Below are 18507 nucleotides of genomic sequence, written 5' to 3' on the forward strand. Positions count from 1 at the left end.
CCAGGAACGGCGCGGACCGGGGAGCTGCGGCGAAGGCTCGCGCGGGCGCGCACGGCGGCCCCCCAGGCCCCGGCGAACGGCGGCCGGCCCACCGGCGGAGCGGGCGCCTCGTGCGCTGCAGAAATCAGGTAAGTCTCAGAGTCCCGGCTTCTTGCGCCGGCCCCGGGCACTACGGTGAGCCACCTGCCCTGGCAAACTTTACGCACCGGCTCCAAGGCTCCTAGCCCTAAAGTTAGTTTGTTTGCGGGGTGTGCCCCCGACGAGTGGAGAATAAAAGATGCGTCTCGGAGCAGATTTGCTTTGGGGAGATAATTTTTTTCTTCTTGGGCGAGGATTGGTTTCCAGGATGGGAACACTTTGCATCTCCACCTCCAGCGTGGGGAAATGCGAGGTGGGTCCCACTGGCTAGCCCTTAGCTCAGCGGATTTGGCTAGTGAAGTTGGAAAAAAAAAAGTTGTGAAATGCAAGGGTACTTAAAAGATGAATCCTAGGTCCGCGGTGCAGGGGGTGGAAATGTGATACAGCTTTTTGCCACAAACCTCTCCCTGCTCTCCAGCTCTGGGGAAACTAGGGCGGAGGATTCTTCGATTAGCGACCAAGTTTTCCAAGCCTCATTTTCTTTCCACTTTTCAATCTGCAGTCTTGGACAGAATCTTCTGCCGCGTGTATTTGCCAGGTTTTGTCTGGAATGGGCTATAGTCCAGGTTTCCTGAGCTCGGACCTGGTCTTGGCTGCTTTTCTCTTCTCTAAGGAGCCGTGCAAAGCTAACCAAGCGGCTAACAGACTACCAGGAACGGAAACCAGGAAGTGTCAACTGGGTACCCCAAGACACAGCACCATTTAGAAAATTTTTTGACTGATTGAAATGAATGAACAGCTTATGGGCTGTGCTTGTGCAAAGCCCCGCACGACCCTCCAATCCGCCTGTCCTTCCCTGTACTGCATTTACTTATTGATGTACAACAAGGAGATGTGCCCAGAGGAATGATTTAGTAACAAAATGGTACCGGCTACGGTGAAGAGAGTCAATTTCTGGTCCGAGCCAAAGAGAGGGGGACAGACAGCTCTGGGAAGGGGGTGGCCAGTTTGTTCACCTGAAATCATGATGTGAGGAAAACAGAGCTAGAGAAAGCAACGCAGAGAGGAGAGCAGGGAGGGGAGATGCGTGATGTTCAGGAGGGAGGTCAGAAACCCCAGCTCATATGGTGAGTAGGTAAATCCAGAAATAATTTTAAAATGATTAAGCAGGTATATATATATATATATATATATATATATATATATAAAGTAGGAGGACTCTACAAGCTGTGGTTTCTGTTTACCCCCACAGAGATGAATATCACACGAGCCGAAAAAGAATCTTGATCTGTAAATAGATTAAAAAACAAGAATTAATCAGAACAATGAGTCAGAGCCCTACAGTGTTTGAAAGGAATAATTGCCTTTGGAAGAGCTATTATGTCTCAATACTGAAGTCAAATGTGTTACTTTTGCTTTGCTAGTTGTGTTTACTAACAGTAACATGGCTTTGGCTGCAATTACCTGACATCTGAGGTTGTGGTTTTAACCCTTGGTGGGCTGTGGTACCAGGGAGGAGGTTCTGTAGGTTAATATTCATATCCATTTGAGCAACATTTACAAAGTGCCTAATATGTGCCAGTCACTGATTGCAATGGGACAAGTTCTGGTAAATGTGGTTCATAGAAGATATCTGATAGGGTTCAGCCTTGCCAGTGGAAATATATTTGCTCAGGAATCAATGATCTTTGAGTGTTTGCTTCAAGTCAGTTGAGATTCAACATGTAGTTTGAGGACCCTCGAAATGATCACTATCCACCCGGGAGCTAGAGTGAATTGCTGCACATTTTTGTTTTAGGTAAATGGTGAGGCTAAATGCATATGTGTGGCCCTCCTGTCTGAAGGTGGTATAACAGACACAGTGGCTAATTGATTTGTAGGGCAATAGATGCAGGCACTGGCTGCCTCAGACAATAACATTCACCTCCATGTTCTTCTCAATGTCTGAATATCAGTAATGTTAGCACAAAGACATGAAGGCATTAAGTCCATTCTCCAAGAGAACTCTCAACTTTTCAGCATCCTTCACAACCCACCCGGATAGCCTGATTATTCCTTAAAATGGCAGCAGAACATTTAATAGGACCAAAGTGCTGAGCAATTTCACTTGGAGCAAAGATTAGCTACGGACAGCAAGCTGTAGCCTTTCCATTGCTGATTTATGTTCAGTTTTATCACTGTCACATTTCATATATGCCCAGTTATTACAAACTAATAGCCTCTTCTCTCTGCTAGCAAAATAAGCGTCCTTCTCTTTTATAAGTTCCTAACTCCTCACACATTCGGTACGCATCTTCTCTCTTTGTTTTTACTGCGTAATTTAAGTGTGAAACTTGAAGTTCTCATTAGCTCTTGAAATGTTTTGTGCCGAAATGGTATACAGATATAATTGCCCCTTTAAAGCTGCCAGTTCTGTATATCACTGTATTATGCACATGGCTGGTTCAGTGGTCTGTGTTTTTCTAGTCACCGGTTAGTAAGGTCTTAGCAGTAAAATAATGTTAACTCCCAGTATGGAGACAGTCAGATGGATTAATTGATGCTGGCCATGTTTGCTTGCCATCTCTGATTCAATTACTGCCACCAGTTCACTTTCAAGCCTTTTGATCTTAGGGAGTTTGTCTCTTTAAAGGTGAGTTTTTCAGAGGTGCTCCTATGGTTTTAAAATGTATTTACGAGTCACTTATTCTGGTAGACTAGTTCTTATGCTTGATAACACTGCCTGAGATACTATCCTTTTTGCAAAGATGTTTGGCAGTAATTAGAGCATTGGGCTGGCCACAGGATAGTTGAAGACAGAACATTTCTTTGAAATTAAGGTGTAACAGATCTCAGTCTCAGATCTCATTTGTGTAAAAATTTCAGGAACAAATCAACTATGCTAAGTGGTTTTTGGTTTGTAGCACCACTCCCCCATTTATCTACTAAATATAGCGGAACATTTCTTTTGAAAATTTGCTGCAGGAGCAATCCTCCCCCTAGTCGAAACTTTGTATGCCAGGTTCCAATCCATGGTACATTTTTATTTCTCCCCTTTTATGTACATGTTATAAACAAGAAATAAGGGTTTGTAATAGAAGTGCTGGTAGAACTTTATGGCATCTCAAACAGCTCTGCTACTTGGAATGTAAATATTTGTAGAATCTTTACTGTGCAAGAAGCTGCCTTGCAAAAAGTGAGAAAAAAATGACTCTTTTATTAAGTAGGATAAAATAATTCAGGAAGTATGCATATTCCTTATTGCAGACATATTGGCATTCTGAGTAATAGATTATATATGTTATAGCAATTCCATAGCCCTCTCTTAGGTGCCTTTATAACTCAGATTGTAAATTTTCTGTGTTCTAAAACAGGAGAACAAATTTGTCCCATTTGTTTTTCTAACTTGCTTGACTTTGATTGCCTTTCAAATGTTCAGGGATGAAATCTGTAATTCAAAAACCACTTTGATTATATTGCTGATAAATGAGGCTGTCAGTATGCTATCTTTGGGAAAAAAGAGTGCTTGGGACCATTACAATACTACAAATACTCTTATTCTAGGGAATTAGTCCAACTCAGATCTTGTGTGTCCTTTCGATTGTGATATTTCTCAGATTTTTCCACTTCTGTCCATCTCCACTCACATGATTCTATTTTATTCCAAATCACTATCTCCTCCCAAGGGAAAACTGCACTGGTTTCCCTGCCTCCTCTCTTGCTTCCTCCCCCAAATCATTATCTGCACGCTAGTCAGGGCAGTTTTTTTCTTAAATGTAAGTTAAATTAATACTCCTCTCCTCAAAGCACTTACATGATTTTATATTGCATTCAGAACTATTAAATATCTACAAAGCCATGTAGGATTTAAACACTACCCCTGCGTCCAACATCATCTCATGCCATGCTTTGGGGAGAAAGAACTTCATAGGCTTCTGTCCATTGTCTGCAGTTTTGTTGACCTCCTTCCTATCTTAGGGTTTATTTTATCCCTTTGCCTGGTAGCCCATTCTATCCTTTACCCCCAAACACACACACACACACACACACACACACACACACGCACACACGCACACATGCACACCCCACATAGAGTTTGACAGCTGATCACACCTTTGGTCACAATATAAATATTTATTGAAAGAGTGCTCTCTAATCCCTCTGCTTGTCTCTTTTTGTTCATATCGCCCAAAGCACTTATCATAACTTGAAACTATCTCCTCATCTGATTCCTTGTTTACTATTCTGTAACCATCTTACAAACAGTCACCACATCTGTTTTACTTACTATTGCAAAGCAGCTTCTATCACAGGACGTGGCTCACAATGGAGTTTGATAAACCCATGGGAACTATGCTTTTTGGGGTGCTGAGTTTATAACATGTGGCTGGAGCACCTCTGTGACCAGAGATCCTGTCTGTCATGTTCATATTCAGCAGAGGTCTGCAGCTGACTTTTACAGAGTGTTCTGTCACCTTGCTCTAAGATCTCTAAGAACTTTTGGATATCTGCTACTTCAAAGCCATTGTGTCAGAATGGGAATCATCATTTTTCCTCCCAAGCTGGTTGTAGCATAAGGTGATACCTTCTTTCATCTTTTCTCATTGTGTCCTCAAGGCACATGGCACCAAGTGGTCTTCGGTACTGTCCTCTTTTGTCCCTGCAACCAGTCGACTGATTAAAAATACAAGAACATTCATTCGTGTGATTATCCACCAGCCAGGTTCCAAGCCCTTCACTGCCTTTGCAGTTCTTACCTAAAGTTCTTACTAAATGCAGCAGATGAAGAAACCACCTTCCGCCCCTCTCCAGTCTTTCTCACACATGCTGCTGTATTATTCCATGAACCAGAAACCTTGTATCATTGGACACCCACAGCCTACAGAGAAAATGCCACTGATGGAGCCTGTCTGCATGAGACTTCTCTTTTCTCACCCATCCTTGAACTTCCAACTTAACAGAGCTTTTTAAAACTTTCTTGAAAACCCAGGATGTTGCTTTTGGCTTCAAGATTCCTGTACCCTTGGCTCTAACTCCAAGCCCCTCATTCACATCTCAACTCATGTCCACCCTTAATTCACTGTTATTTTTGCCAGGAATGCTCTTTAATTCTAATCCTACTGTTTCTGGGAAGCCTTTAGTGTCCTCCAGATTAGGTTTGGAGGTGTGGCTTCCACTCTCAACTATGTTTTAAAATTTTCTTCTTTAGAGGGATAATGGATTGGAATTCAATTGATACTGTGCAATTGTTTAATATCTGTCTTTCCTGATAGTCTGCGCATGGAGTGGCACAGCATATTAGGGTTTTGGTGACTATTTGCACAATCAAAAAAGATGAGCTGATCTCTTTTATTCACGTGCAGTTATACTGTAGTTATTTATGTTATGGCTTCTTTTTATTGGACTTAAAATTTTTAGTGTATAATTTAAAGATTTTATTGTATTTTGCACAGTTTTGGGGTGGCAAACTATTAATTGACAACAGATGAATATCTTGATATGGTCTGAACTTAGAAAAATTCTGTGACAAACATCTGCCCTAAGGGGGCATAAGCTTTGGTTTTTGGTACTGATGGCTGGTCCTTGATGCAAGGGTCTTAGTTTAGTGCAATGGGAGTAATTTTGGAATTCTCAAGATCCATTATTTATTAGAGTAAAACAATGAATATGAAAGAAATAACTAAATGCTTCACAACAAATCAAAAGTACATCTTCCTAAACTATCAAGAGCTACATAGTTATAAATGGGGGAAGACAGGCTTGTGGGCATTTAACAGTCTTACCAATTGTCCTTCAATAGAAAGCCCCCTTGGGGCACCTGGGTGTCCCAGTCCATTAAGCATCCGACTCTTGATCTCAGCTGAGGTCTTGATCTCAGGATCATGAGTTCAAGCCCCGCAGTGGGGTCTGCACTGGGTGTGAAACCTACTTAAAAAACACACACACACAGAAAGCCCCCTTATCCTTATAGAGATATTCCATATCTCTCTCACTGCTTCCCAACTAAGTGATCTTTCTAGAAACATTAACTGTTCTGTTGAAATAACGTGCATTCCTTGATCCTTTACAGGATTTTCTGAGTTATTTGTTGGTGATGAGACCTGGTGACTAATATTTTTAAACTTTTTATTTTAAAGCAACTACACTCATAGGGAGTTTCAAAAAATAGTACAGAGAGGTCTGTCTGTCCTTCACCCAGCATCCTCCCACAGTGGTATTGTGCTTTGGCTATAGTATAAAATCAAAACCAGGGAATTGACATTCGTGTGCTACTGTTAACAAGACAACAGACCTTATGTAGTTATCAGCATCTTTTAAGCCCGACTACATGAGTGTGTGTAGCTCTGTGCACTTGTACCCCATGTATGCAATTGTGTAGCTAGGCTTTGAATTTAAAGAACAAACACCCTGATAGCTGCAGTTCCCGTGTTAAACACACTGTGATATAATATTTTTGCAAGTGGCTTCTAGGTTTTAAGTAGTCCACTTGGATGGACCTTTTCCCATGCAAATGTTTGTCCTGTTGCTCTTAAATATCATGAACTCATTCACCTTTGAGTTGCCTATATGTAAAAGTTGCCATGGAAACAGAAGTCTTGGCATTTTATAAAGCAGGATGTGACATTTGGGTGGTTCTCTGTGGTCATCAGCTTGGGAATCTGTGTTTACTTGCCATATGAGTTTTAAAAAGTTCTGCAGGTAAGTGTGTGTGTTTGTCAATGTAATCAGATTTGGACAGGATTTTTATGCCACCAGGGCCACGATCTTACTGAATATTTCCTTACACTTTCTAACACGAACAGACTCCTGGTCCATTTTTGTTCTTACATAGAAATAGTCACTCTTTAAAATAACTTAACATATTGCAGAAGATGGTAATGACCCTTTTCAGGCAATTAAAATCAACCCGAACAATATAGCTAGTGATCTAATCTGATGGCTGCTACTCACTTGGGCTGGCCGCTTCTGTGAATGTAAAGCAGCAGAAAGTTGCTGATTACCAATCGTTACCAATTGCAGTGAGTATTCTGAAGGCTCTGGAATACAGATAAGGCCCATTTATACCAAAGTCCGGCGTGTGCTACAGCAGACAGCACTGCTGTTACCACTGCCCATTCCCTTTGCCTACAAAAGTGTTTACATTTATATATGCTAGGCAATTTGTCGTATTCTTCAACTATTCTTAGTGAAGCTTTTTTGTGTTGCTAAGAAAAACCATCCAAAACCTGTGTATGTCAGCTGGATAATTTTGAAGTTTGAATCTTGCAGGCCAAAGGTTTTCTCTCTTTCTCACTTTCTCCTACCATTAGAAAAAATGTTCTAATGTGCAATGGAAAGATATACATGTTTATGTTTAGTACTAATTTACTGGATTATTTCACCAATATTAAACAAAGATCACCCCTATGGAGTTGATTCTGTAGCACTTAGTGGCAATATTAGTTTTTAAAAAGAACAAAAAAATATATATATATATATATATATATATATATATATATATATATGTATTTGGAAGGGTTTTATTTGAAATATATGTGTATATATATTTGGAAGGGTTTTATTTGAAACAAGCCACATATTCTGTGAAGATGCTTGTAAGTGGAAGGCATATTTCCATATAATGGGAAATTCTGGAATATAGATGTTTCTCTTTTTAATCAAATATTGCCATGATTGTCTGCTGCTATAAATGGTTTTGCATGATGACTTGCTTGGAAATATCTTCTGTTGTTTTTCTAGAAATTAGTCACAGGGTTTTCCTCCTGAATCATTATTTTTATTCTTCCATTTTATTATTAATAATCTGATTATGTCTTATTATTCCTGTTCCCGCCCCACTTTGACCACACATATATAGACATAGACACACACACCACCAAAGTCATAGACTGGAATAAGGAATAGAATTAATACCAAATTATAAAATTCAGAAGGTAAGAAATACAAATGTTTTGTAAGCATTAACCAGAAGAGAATAAAATCAAATGAAGGGGAGGAATTTTAGATTGTATATCAGATTAATACACCATGTTATGGAAAGTTAGCCCATATCTTCCTCCTCCTCTTTCTCAGATGAGTTCTTAGTTTCCTTCCTTTCTCTCAGGTTCTATTTTTGAATTGACTCTTCAGTACTGACCCCTAGTGGGTAAATGTTTTCAACTGTCTAATTGAAAAGATTACATCTATTTGGAGGGTTCTTTACAGGGGCAAGGAAGGTGGCTATAAACGTGATCAAACTCGGTCTTCAGAGGAAAATATTGGTAGAAAAAGAAAAAGCGCACATCAGCCCCTTGGGAGACTGTTTGCAAAGCTGGCTGCAACCATACCTTTCTTGGCACTTTGCGTACTTGCTCCTGTCTTCAAGCAAATAAATCAGTTTCCCTTCCCCTTGAATCTGGGCTGCCCTTTTGAATTTGAGCAATAAAAAAAATGTAGCCAAAGTGGTGTTATTGGGAATTTTGAGCCTAAGCCTTAGGGTGATGGGGGCTTATGTTCTTGTTCTCTTACTGCCTTGAAACCTCCACGTAAAGATGTCCAGGTTTGCCTTTTAGAGATTGAGAGGCCACCTAAAGACAGAGCCTACAGCCAATATTAGCTAATGGCCAGAATTGGTAGTCAGTCACACAAGACCGTCAGTCCCAGTTAAGCCATTGGATGATTGACTTACATGAATGACATCAGGCAAAATTAGCAAACAAACCACGAAGCTGAACTCAGGTCAAATTCAGAATCATCAGGAAATAAGTTATGTTTAGGTTATTAAGTATTAGGGTAGTTTATGTAGCAGCAACACACACAAATACATGTTCATAATTTTAAAAAGCACGTTTAAAAAATGTAACTAAAGGGGCTTCTAGGTGGCTTATTTAGTGAAGCTTGTACAGACCCTTGACTTTGGCTCAGGTCATGATCTCAAGGTTGTGAGATCAAGCCCTGTCTTGGGCTTCATGCTGAGCATTGAGCCTGCTTAAGATTCTCTCTCTCACTCTCTCTCTGCCCCACTTGCACATGTGCATATATGGCACTTTTTCTCTATCAAAAAATGTAAGTACATATTTTTAAAATGTGAAGTCTAATTTCTTTTTGTTGTTTTATAAGTATATCCATCAACTTTTCTTTGGTAAGAAATAATCCAAAAATTTCTTAGGCTTTGGAGGACAGATATTAATCACCTGCCTGAAAAGCTGTGGGTCAGAGTTGGGTCAGCATGGTTCTCTTCCATGCTGTGGATTGACTGTGTCCCTGCTCCATGTGGCTTTTCATTTTGGGCTCCGGGCAGAAGTACAGCCACACAGTGTATAGCATGGCATTCCATCCAGGTCTACCAGCGTAGGGCTTTAGACACCTACCCATGTCTGCTTGGTAGATAGGCTGCTAATAGCTCGCAGGTTCATCCCTCACTGGGGAACTTCCCTTTGCAGAGGGAACTGTCTCAGGCAAGGTTATGCTTCCTCTTAGGTGGTGTCCATGCCAATGAGAGGCCGCTGCCTGGGTACAAAAACCTGATCCCTTTGCTTTAATTTAGGACAATTCTGAAGCCTATACCAGCTCCAGAAAGCCCCTGAGGATCAACAGAGGCCTCATGTACAGTACTTTAAATTTCAGGATCCTTCTTTGCCTCATCATGCTTTTTTTTATACTTTTCTTTTGAGAGCATTCTTTTCTTTCGAGAGCATTCTTCAGTAGACCCTTCTCATCTCAGATTTTGTTTCTGGGGAACCCAGGTTAAGAAAGGCCCTTATCTGGTACACATTCTCACAGCAGAAGGCAGAAACCCAAGAGGCTTACTTGAGCTGTGAAGTTGCTTTTAAAACTTTGCCTAGGACTGGTCATATGTCAGGTTTTTTGTTTTTTTGTTTTTTGGGTTTTTTTCCCCACACTTTTTTTTTGGCTAGCAGTCATAGTAGAGCTGATAAAGGAGAAAGAGGATAAGTGCATTTACAAATAATAACGTAATCCACCATAATCTACCTCTCTTAGTCTTCTACACACAAAATACACTTTCAGTCTCATGTACACTAGTTATATTCAACCCTTCCACAAGAACTGTACCCCCAAATCTTATCTAATTATGAAATAAAGCTGAAAACCTAAGATTTATTTTAGTCACCACACTTGTGGCACAAGTGCAAAACGTTGAACCAAACTATTCCCAGCACATTAGAGCTTCTGCTGAGTCCAGTCACAGGTTGATATACTATTGACAAACTACATGCCCAAGGTGAGGGGCAGAAACATATTTCGCGTATAGATCTAGGGGTGAGGAAGGAATATTTGTGAATCAGAATGCAGTTCACTTATACGAATTAGCTATTAAGTGCAATAATCCTCTACAGAAACTAACCAGAAAACTTCAGTAACCAAAATAAGAGAAATTTATATAGCTCTCACTTTTGTGAGAGACTGGGGTAGCTCTCCTGAACTCAGTTGGTCTTGCTTATGTTTTTATGGGTCAGTTAGGAGTTGGCAGAGCTTGGCTTGGGCAAGCTGGGTTTCTCTGCTCAGGCTTCACATCTGAATGGCTCAGATAATTCAGCATCTTATTCTGAGGCACAGGTTGAAGGAGAAATCCTTTGGTAGAAACTATTCTCATGCCAATTGCATAGGTGCAAAAGGACAGATGGAATCATAAGAGATCTTGGTCACTCATGGATTATTATCACTTATGCTGTCTTCTGTTGTCCATAATGAGAAACATGGCCAAACTCAAAGCCAAGGGTATGGAACTGTCCTCTGTCCATTTAATGGCAGCTATTGCAAAGTCACATGGCCAAGGGCATAGATACAGGAAAGGTGAAGAGTTGACGCCAATAATGCAATCTGCTATAGCACCAAACCTCATCTCCTATCCATTAAGCGTTGTAAATGCCCTCTAGATTTTAGTTGCATTTCAAATTAAAAAAAACGGAAATGTAAAATGTCATTTTATTGCTTATGAATGAATTATAACTCTCTAATTGCTGCCTAAGTGAAGGAGTCCTGTGTGAAGCTCAGTAATACTCAGAGGTGGAAAAGACAATGAAAGTTCTCAGAGCATGTACAGCCCAATCAGAAGAACCCATATGTACTTGGAAATCCAATGAATACTATTAGGAAGTTTTGCCCAGTGGTTTGTGTATGCTTCTCAATCCAGGCAAACTCTGTCTGCCACTTAATGGTTTGTGACCTTGGGCACATTAATTGATTCTCCTAAGCCTCAGTTTCTTCATCTGTAAAGTTGAAATATCGGTCCTACCGTATAGATTTGTTGTAATAAATATGCGAGGTAAGATGAGGCCCTTAAGACACCCCATAGTTCTCCTACTTGTTGCTTGTAGCACTTTTACTATTGATGTCTGTATTATTCATTACATACATTTTATACATATTCATAGAATAGTGGAGGTATGGTGTATGAAGAGAACTGAGAAGAATGAGAGGTAACTGGTAGAACTATCAAGAATGATTAGGGAAGGCTTTATATTAATCTAGGACTGAGCTGAATCCTCAAGGGTCAAAAGTATAAGCACAGTCTGTCTGCTTGATAAACATTGGACTGACCAGTTTGGGAACCAGTGAGTCATGTCCATGCTTGTTGTAGTTGAGAGTTGTACCTGGTGAGTTGTAAGTCGTGATTTGGAAAACCGTGATTTGGGCTGAGTGCAGGATACTCTTAGGGCATAGAGGCAGATCTGAGGCCATGCCCTGTTATAAATCTAAAGCAGACTGGGAATAGATAAACATCTCTGTAAAGAGCTTTTTTTTTGTCCAAAAATTTTTAGAAAGCATAGCATCTTAAAACACGTTTTGCCAATGAGGCCAAAAAGATTCATAGAATGCCTCAGGTCAAGTACAGGTTAATGACCTAACCAGAAGTGGAACCCATATTTCCCATGTCTGCAAGTAGTACATTTTTCACTCTGGAACAGCCTCCACTTACAAGAAAAGTTTATGTAACTGGAAATGGGAACTATTGCCTTATCCTCCATAATGATTGTGAGTGAACTTTTTTACTCATCTCAGACCCCAGGTGGACTCACTTTTCTGTCTCTATGTAGGCTCTCATCTCTAGGACTGAGATTGAGTTCACTTTTCAGGATGTTTTTCTGCTTCCCTATTAGCTTAACTCTCCCTCTTCCCCTATTTCCAAAGCTGGCCCTCATCAGCTCTTTTTATGCCATGGAGCCTTTGGTTGTCTCATTTTCCTTTTCCCTCATATGAAATCATTTATTTTTTTCCCTCTTTTCCTCCTTAATATAAAGAGAGGAACACAGAAACTGACAAAAACTATCCATCATAGGTGATTTCCTTACCACTGCTCCACATTAATACCTGGAATCCTCTTAATGATTACCTTTACTTCTGTCAAAATCATACCCATCTTTTTTCAAGTTCAACTTAACCTCTCTCGTCTCTCATTAGCTCTCATTTACATCTTTATCCAAAGATGTAAATTTGCTTTATTGCTGTTCAGAAACTGTTGAGAATCATTCATTCATCCTTTTCCTGAAGAAGGGTGTTTCTTTCCCATGCCATTGATGATGACATCATCATCAAGGCTTGATCGTTATCAAGCTTTGGCCAATGAAATGTGAACCCTTCATGTTTAGTCACTTCCTACAGGGGCTTTCAGAGCCAGTACATAGTTCCTTGTGTTCTCATCTGTTTCTGAGGCCCTGAAAACCCATGTTGAAACGGAGTTTCCTGGAGTCTGGACCTGAGTGGCTGCCATGAAGAGAACCCTGTGTTGACCAGCAGTTGACATCAGACATGAGCACAAGATACACTTCATTGTCACCAGCCATGGAGTTTTCACATTGTTGGTTACTGCAGCATAACCTGGGCTATGCTGATGAGTAAACCACTCCTACCTGGATCTCTCAGAGCCTTTCAGCCCCAACACTTATAGAACTGACTTCATGATGGGGCGCCTGGGTGGCTCAGTCGGTTAAGCATCCGACTTTGGCTCAGGTCATGATCTCGTGGTCCGTGAGTTCGAGCCCCGCGTCGGGCTCTGTGCTGACCCCTCGGAGCCTGGAGCCTGTTTCAGATTCTGTGTCTCCCTCTCTCTCTGACCCTCCCCCGCTCATGTTCTGTCTCTCTCTGTCTCAAAAATACATAAACGTTAAAATTTTTTTTTTACTAAAAGAACTGATTTCATGAACATCCTTGCCAGCGTTTTGTTGGTACCAGTGTTCTCTATTTTCTCCCACCACCGGAAAACAATATCAGCATCACACCAATTGCTCAAACTGTAAACTTGGAATGTATTTTTGATCTCTTTGCAGCCCATATTGAATACCATGCAATTCTTGTCTTTACTACTTCCGAAATCTGCACTGACATTGCTCAGTTCTCTCTACCTTTAGTTCCAGTATCTTCACTTAAACCACTATCATCATTCTCCTTAATTAGTAAAAAAGCATCCAGTCTGGTTTCCTGCATTTGCTATCCATTCATGATTCTTTTGAACCTATTTCCATTCTGCAGCCAGTGTATGATATGAAATGTAATATGAAACCCTCTTTCAGACCTTAAAGAATTTCAGTTGTTTTAGGGTAAAGTTCAGATTATTTGACAGGGCTTACAGGGCCTCAATGATTTTACCTCTGTTGCCCTCCTGGCCCTGTCATAGGGAACTCCAACCTCTGTTCTCTGATTCTAGCAGTGAGGGATCTCTTCAGTTTCTTGGGTGAGTCTTTGCATGTGGTGTGACCTCTGAGTGTGTACACCTCCCCATAACCCCCATTCCTTCCACCCCACCACACACACGCATTCATACATATGCACTCACCCAGCAGCCTTTGCCTGGCTGACTCCTGCTCATCTTACAAGTCGCAGAGTAAGTGACACTTCCTGAACAGATGACAGTTTCTGCTTTACTTTTCCATATCTGTCATCATCCTTATTACTGTATGTTTTCCAGATTGGGTAGTTTGAGGGCAGGAAACCTACCTTTCTTGACTACCTCTGTATCCCAGCGTCTGGCAGCAAGTAGGCTCTCAAAGATATTGAACCAATTAGATAAAGACCACAAATAGCCTTCAAACCACTCATGATCTTTCCCTGTTTGAATTCTTGTAACTCTTTGTATAGCTTAGATTTTTCAGTACCATTTAATGTGGATTAATTATGTGCTAAGTGCTATGCTAACCACTCCATTTAATGCTTACAACAAATGAGCAATTCAGCCACTTTTCTTATGATATGCATCATGTTGCCTCAACATAGTTATTTCTAGATTTTTTTAAAATCTCCACACCTAGAATTTAACCCTTTGTTACAATAGCAGTTATACTCTATTATAATTGTCTTTTATTTTCCTGGAGACCCCTCTCAATTGTGAAATTTCTCTAAGTGTTGCCACCTGTGCCTGGCACATTACCTGCGTCTTTGTAAGCATTCCCTACATATTTAATGAATGAATAATCATACTTAAGCTCCCATTAAACACTTGGTATTAGTAGTATTAATTTTATCTATGTGCCTTACACTTAGGAAATGCCTCAGGAAGTATTTGTGGATTGATTCATTTGTAGAATTAATATGAGTTGCTTGCTATACGAAGGAAGGAGTACAACTCTGGGAATCACACTGTACTGAATTCAATTATAAATCTGTTGGTTATTTATTGCTGGGTAACACCACTCCAAAATTTAGTTGTTTAAAACAGTCTTTGTTTATAGTTCTGTTTGAGTGCGTTGGAAATTCTAACAGGGCGTTTCAGAAACAGCACATCTCTTCTTGGAGCCATGTGGTGTTGGCTGGGGTGGCTTGCCTAGGCCTGGAGGATCCAAGATGCTTTCACTTACAAGTCTGCTGCCTCTTTGGGGTACCTGGAAATTGTAGGACCAGGATGGGTTGCCCTGTCTTATGTCATAATCATTTCAGTAATCCGGACTTGCTTTTCTTTCATATTTCAAAAGAGTGAAAGTGGAGGCTGTAAGGCCCTCATAGGTCTACGCCTGAGACTGGCGGAACATTACCTCTACTACATTCTGTTGGGTAAAGCATGTCGCAAAGCCACTCCAGAAACAAGAGAAGGGGAAACAGGCTTTACCTAATGATGGGGAGAGGCAGCATGGACCTCATTAAGAGGAATTGTTGGCTCCCATCTTTACAGACACCTCCCACTTCAAGGAAACTACCTATGTATGTTCTAAAATTTCTTCTGGAAGTTTCCAAGACACCCTTAGTTGGTATGGGGAGTCGAAAGTTTGTTTTTTAGTATTTTATTATTTTTTAGGATTGCTAGAGTTATCTAATTTTTGTGATTAAGAAAAATAAGCAGAATTTAATCTTGGTGAGTAAAATTAGGATGAAAAGTGTCACCTGCAGAAGATGGCATTTAATATTGTAAGCTTGTTTTAATATGTACTCGTGCTATTTGGCTGCTTTTAAAGTATGCATATGCAGAGTACAAATCCCCGAAAAAGAAACTCCACAGTCCTCAGTGGTACCAGATAGCAAGAAGTTTTCTTTTCTCTATGAGTGCTGCTGTAACTTTATCTGTTTTTAAAAATAAGTGTGCTGATCAATGTCATGAATAATTAAGCGAAAGGAGTTGTGGGATTTGGGGCTGTTTTCTCTTTAGTGATTGTAAATTCCATTTCACAAAGCCACAGCTCAGTAGCTAGGAGGAACAAAGTCTGGGTTACTCCTTATTCATTAAAAAAATAATCATCTGCTTGATGCAATATCATTCTAGAAAGAGTTTTGCTTAGAGCGTAGAGAATTTTCACATACAGTATTAAATCATTTGGAGGGATTTATATATCTAATGAAATCATTGTTCTAAGGATAATGATAAACACTTACTGAAATGGTTGTAAAGTGTGGTTTTCTGGTTCAGGACGAAACCTAGAATAAGTGATTTAGACAACCTTGTGTGCAATCAGTGTACATTGACCAATCCCTGATGTCAGTCCTTTGAACTGTCTGAGCAAATGGAGCCCTCCTCCTCTCATTACTTGGCTGCCCTAGAATTCTGGTCGGATGAATGGATGGAGTGTTTAAATTGCCTCACTTCTCCTGGCAGTATGGTTAGGAGAACGGGGAGGACCTGAATTCCAGGGGCTACTTGGTTATACTTCCCTTGAAGACAAAAGGATTAACTCCAGGTCATTTGCTGTTCTCATCAGTATGCTGGCACATATTGATGCCAGGTTGAAGACATTGGAACTTTGCCTCTTAAACAGTAGTGTCCCCTGATGACGGAATTATACCATTTCCAACCGGCAGGATCCAAGGTGCTCAAGTCAATCGGACTCTTATTTTATATGAACTGAGTTGCTCAGGGAATGGGATCCATTGATTTCAGTGTTGGTAACGCATTGTGTTTTTGTTTCTTTATTTTGTTTCTGTATACATTGTTCAATACTTTTCTCAGGTAGGAAATACTGTTTGGAATATGTAACAGTGGTACAGTGTGTTTACTATAAGGGCAAGATTGGTGGAGTTGTGTACTAGCAGACAGCCCTGTAGTCTGGCCCTGTCACAGCAGGTGCACTAGCAAGTTACAGCAGACCTGCCGCGTGCAGCCTGTTGAGAGTCTGCCTGTACCTCTCATCTCGTGTTCGTCTTTCACTGAGCATGTAGCTAGGAGAATGGAACATTCCCTTTGGACTGTAATTTCTTCTCTCCCATGTTCCCTATGTCTTTTATCCTTCTGTGTCTACCATTCAAAGTGCCACGTCTCCTCCTCCACCTCTAGAGAAGGAATGGCCACTCTGTGCCAGGTATCTCTGGTTACTCCACTGTGCTGTGGCTTAGTGTTGGGTAGGTAATGGAATACATATTTGATATTTCTTTTCTACAGACCTTTTAAGTCAGTGACGTACCTCTTACTGTCAAGGTGGGCTTCCTCTTAGCAGATGCTAAAATAATACAAATAGCAGCTAATATCGATCCTATTCTTACAACAATTCCAACCAGTGAACAGGGTAAAGGTGAGGTTTTTATCCCCTCACTAAGATATATATATAATGTATACAGATGATATAGATATAGATGTAGACGTAGATACAGATACAGATAGAGAGAGAGTGTCTTGGAAAGTTAAACTGAGTGAGCTTCATTTTCCTTATCTGTAAAGTCAATTTGTCAGATTGAAAAACAAACCATTGCCGGCATAGAGACACTCGCTTTTTGGTAGTTGTTATTCTTCTCAAATAAGAATACCAGTGTTTATTAGCATTAATGAAAAAAATTTTCCCTTCCTGTGAACACTTAGACTTTATAACATCATTAGGAATTCTAGACTAGTATGTTTTTGGACATATAAAGTCACATGTGATGATGTCCCTTCAATCTTCCATGTCTATTCCTTGTTCTTTGATGTTCAGTAGCAAATCACCTTTGCACCATAAGTTGTTATGAAAGAGAAGAGAAAATGGAACTTCTATTCTTTCAACCACTTACATGTTTTGAAATTTTAGAGGAGACGACTCAGCAGGATCTGAGGTGAAACCATCAGAAAGCTAATGTATTATGTATATCAGCCCTCCCCCACAAAGCCATTAATTAGCCACAATGCATTTTAGACTTATTGTCATAAATTGTTCTAAGTGAAAACAAATTTGCCAGACTATAAAACTCTCAGTTTTCTGGTCAGAATTTGTGACATCTTCTAAAAAAATAAAAAATCAAAACCAAAAACCCTACACCTAATAATATGTATTAAGATATTGAGCCAATTTGCTTATTCATTTACATTTTAGGAAGCTAAGTTTATTTTATTTTATTTATTTTTTATTTTATAGAAGGAGAGAGAGAGAGCAGGGGAGAGTGGCAGAGGGATTGAGAGAGAGAGAGAGAGAGAGAGCGTGTGCAGAGAGGGTCTTAAGCAGGCTCCACACTCAGCAAAGAGCCTCCCTCACACAGAACTTGATCCCATGATCCTGGGTTTATGACCTGAGTGGAAATTAAGTCAGATGTCCAACAGACTGAGCCACCCAGGGGCCCCTATTTTAAAGCTATATTTGTGCCTAAAACATAGTAGCCACTCAATTGTTGCTAGTTTTATGAAGTAATTAAAGGTAACAATCATCGATTCATAAAATTCCACATACTTTTTTTGCAACCTTACCAAAAAAGAGATTTTCTAGAGAGAACTTAGGATCTGTAAGAAATATAAATCCAGAGTTGTGCTTTCCAAACTCCTTAAAAAACAAGTTTATTAAGAATACTGGAGGTCAGTCTTCAGTTGGATGTGACCCACAGTTATTTGCTGTGATGGAACATCCTAGTAAGAACCTGCTCTTTTGCACTCATTTTCGTTCAGTAAAATAAGACCCAGATGTCTCATAGCCAAGCCGTTTAGGATGGCCACATCCTGAAGGCTGAAGACTTAGAGAAAACATTTGTGTTGCGTTAACTTCTTAAAGTAAGAATCATCAGATACAGTCAATGGACGGATGGACGGATATGTATATATATATATATATATATATATATATATATACATATATA

The 18507-nt window shown here is 40.1% G+C and overlaps 1 protein-coding gene across 3 annotated transcripts in view; it reads left to right on the forward strand.

Annotated features, from left to right (window-relative positions):
- The first annotated feature begins 23 nt into the window (after positions 1–23).
- CNTN3 (contactin 3) overlaps positions 24–18507 on the forward strand; it is a 352529-nt gene continuing 334045 nt past the window's right edge. For all 3 annotated transcript variants that reach the window (XM_040492151.1, XM_040492152.1, XM_040492153.1), the window contains exon 1: positions 24–128. The gene's annotated coding sequence lies outside the window, so the exon portion shown is untranslated. The remainder of the gene's footprint in view (positions 129–18507) is intronic.

Source organism: Herpailurus yagouaroundi, unplaced genomic scaffold, assembly GCF_014898765.1.
Source record: "Herpailurus yagouaroundi ecotype Mexico unplaced genomic scaffold, PumYag 183, whole genome shotgun sequence".
Classification (NCBI taxonomy): Eukaryota; Metazoa; Chordata; class Mammalia; order Carnivora; family Felidae; genus Herpailurus; species Herpailurus yagouaroundi.